The 3,367-nt window shown below is 44.5% G+C and overlaps 1 pseudogene; it reads left to right on the top strand.

The window, feature by feature from the left end:
- The first annotated feature begins 79 nt into the window (after positions 1-79).
- Positions 80-2,715, top strand: LOC123997815 (annotated as a pseudogene).
- Positions 2,716-3,367: the final 652 nt, after the last annotated feature.

The following is a 3,367-nucleotide window of genomic DNA, read 5'->3' as shown; positions in this document are numbered from 1 at the left end:
TGCCTTTTTTGATTAATTCCTTTCGTTGATGACTGAGATGTTATAAGAGTGAAATCTCCAAGGCGCACACCTAGACGTCTACTAGACCCACACAGATGTGCCTGGTAACGGCTCTACTACACTCACGCCCACCCGGCAGTGAACGAATGCAGAGCAGTGAGCGGTAGTGAAAAGCAGAGGATATCGCTATTGGGAGCAATTAATTCTGCTGCGATGGGTACCTTGGGTCCATTTAGCCTGTTCTTGCTTTTTGCGTTGTCTCAGCAGAACGTCTTTGTAGCCGCCAGCGACGTGCTCGAGCTCGGGAATTCTGATTTCGATTACACGGTTGAAGAGTACGAGACTTGGTGGAGTTCTTCGCTAATGAATTAGCAATCACGAACGACAACCATCTAAACATGTTTAGTAAATACAAATTCATTCCTGATTTTAAAATCGATTATACCGCACAATGTTGTAGATAGTTTAACTATTTACAGTTAGAACTGTGCAGCTAACGTTAGCCGATAAAACTGTCTTAATCTAGATCGCTTTATTGACTCAATGTGTCTGCTCAATTCAAACAGTGTTACATTATTTGTGCATTCTACGTTGACATATTCGAGTAGTGGATTATGACTAGTCTAGGTCTCTCTTTAACACTTTTCTAAGTCACCTGATATCTCAGCTGTCACACTTGCCTCTAGTATTTGTGACATTTTATCATTAGCTTCCTTTGTATGGCGCCTCCCTTCATCCCATCTCTCTTTCAGGTGTGGTCACCGCCAGCAACTAGCCCCAGAATATGAAACTGCAGCAACAAAACGAAAAGGGACAGTGTCTTTAGCTAAAGTGAGTATACTAGTTTCTCCAAACATGACACCCCAGGGGATGCATTTTATTTCCTTGCATCCAGATTTGTTACAATGTATTTTTGTTCCACAGGATGGGTATTGCTTTAAAATGTGGGGGTCAACTTTCCATGATAGCTCTGTTGCTTCTCTTTGATCTTTATTGGTGAATTGAGATCAGTTCCCACAGTAGCTTTAACATCAGGGCTGCTTCTACATACCGCCACTCTGAATGCACTGCTATTAAACAGGGTTCTGTCATTTTCCCCAGGTAGACTGCACAGTGAACTCTGAGACGTGTGGACGTTTTGGCGTCAATGGGTACCCCACACTCAAAATTTTCCGCAATGGAGAGGACTTTGCTGCTTATGATGGATCCAGGAGTGCAGGTGGCTACTTTAAAATCATTGCTGCTCTGGTTTGTGTATGTATGACTCATCTAATATTGTCCCATGTTCCCATATATGGCATTGTGAGCTTCGTGAAAAAACAGGCAGGTCCCAGTTCCATTCCTCTGCACAATGAGAGAGACCTGGATGCATTCATCAACAATTTTGAAGCCAGTGTGGTTGGTGAGTTCACTTTATTAATCACAGCAAAGTAGAGATCCTTTAGTCTATTGAAATAAAACAATTGCATGTATATTTTTAGTGAACTATATGAGGGACTTCTATTCTCCCTCCCTGCTGTCAGGTTTTTTCTCAGGGGCTGACAGCTCTCAGATGGCTCAGTTTCTGAAGGCGTCTAGTGCAATGAGAGACAGTCACCACTTTGCCCACACTGCAGACCTGAGCCTAGGCCTCAAACACGGCGTGGAATCAGAGTATGTGCTGTAGTTCCCCTTACATATAATCCCACCTGGGTTCTGAACATTCAGACCTCTGGTCACTAGACTGTGAGGGCACATTAGTTGGATATGACATCATAGATTATTGCCAAGTACCTTATGATGATGTCACTCTCTTGTGTCTCTCTTAACCAGAACGGTGGTGCTCTTCCGGCCCCCACGACTCAACAGCAAGTTTGAGGACAGCGTGATGATGGCATGGGGCAAATTCACTTAGTCCCTATAAACCTGATGGCCAGCTGGTGAGGGCCACAGCACAGGGAAAGAAACTGCTCTTACCTGATATCCACCTCTCTCTTTTTCTCTCTCCATCACTTTCACTACCCCTTCTCTCTCCCTAGGGTGATGAAAGTGACCACTCAGTTCCAGTCTCAGGGGCTGAGTTACGCTGTGGCCAACAGAGCAGAGTTCCAGGATGAGCTGAAGGAGGAGTTTGGCCCGGGGCCGTCCGACGGGGGAGAGCTACCTCTCATCACCATCAGGAACAAGGAGGGCCACAAGTACAGCATGCAAGAGGAGTTCACGTGAGTTACGACAACACATGACCATCACAGACCGTTCCTTATGCAGTCTGGCCAGCTGTCACACTGCTAATCTGTCCATCCATTGCAGACGGGACGGGAAATCCCTGGAGAGGTTCTTGGAGGACTACTTGGCTGGTAAACTGAAGAGACCGGTCTGCTATTTTAATCTCATCTGTTATTGTCCTTCTTCCCAGTTTCCCCGCTATTTTCTTCGTCTCAGCAGGACAGAAGGACCAACCTCGGAAATACAAGGTTAGGCTACAACACCACTTTTCCTCCTCCAAAGGACATGGATTAAATAACACTTAATGATCTGTAATCAATATTCTGATACTTTCCTTCACAGTTTTAACCGTCCGTATCTGTCAATAGGGTGGCCGTGAGGTGAATGGTTTCCTCAAATACAGTGCCTTGTGAAAGTATTCGGCCCCCTTGAACTTTGCGACCTTTTGCCACATTTCAGGCTTCAAACAGAAAGATATAAAACTGTATTTTTTCAAATGAAGAATCAACAACAAGTGGGACACAATCATGAAGTGGAACGACATTTATTGGATATTTCAAACTTTTTTAACAAATCAAAACTGAAAAAGTGGACGTGCAAAATTATTCAGCCCCTTTACTTTCAGTGCAGCAAACTCTCTCCAGAAGTTCAGTGAGGATCTCTGAATGATCCAATGTTGACCTAAATGACTAATGATGATAACTGACCTCTGTTGTCAGTTGTGTTTCCTCCGGTGTTTCACAAGGTTGTTTCCTCTGACACATTGGTGCCACTGGCTTCCGGGTTAAGTGGGTGGGTTTTAAGAAGCGAGGTTGGTGGGTCATGTTTTGGTGGATGACTCGACCTTTGCCTCCCGAGCCCTTTGGGGAGTTGCAGCGATGAGGGAGAAAAAAGGGGATAAAAACACAAAAGAAAAAAAAAAGTCACAAAATATCTGATACAAAAATATTTAGACAAGAAAATACATTTGAGATTACATTTTGGTCATTTAGCATGTGGTTTCCCGAACTCGGTCCTTGGGCCCCCCTGCGTGCAGATGTAGTTTTTTCCCCCCTAGCACGACAGTTTTCTCAAATAGTCGAAGCTTGATGATGAGTTGGTTATTTGAATCAGCTGTGTAGTGCTAGGGCAAAAAACAAAATGTGCACCCGGGGGGGCCAGG

Source organism: Oncorhynchus gorbuscha, linkage group LG15 (genome assembly GCF_021184085.1).
Source record: "Oncorhynchus gorbuscha isolate QuinsamMale2020 ecotype Even-year linkage group LG15, OgorEven_v1.0, whole genome shotgun sequence".
Taxonomy (NCBI): domain Eukaryota; kingdom Metazoa; phylum Chordata; class Actinopteri; order Salmoniformes; family Salmonidae; genus Oncorhynchus; species Oncorhynchus gorbuscha.
The sequence above is the reverse complement of the archived record's forward strand: the minus strand, read 5'-3'. Positions and strand labels throughout refer to the sequence as shown.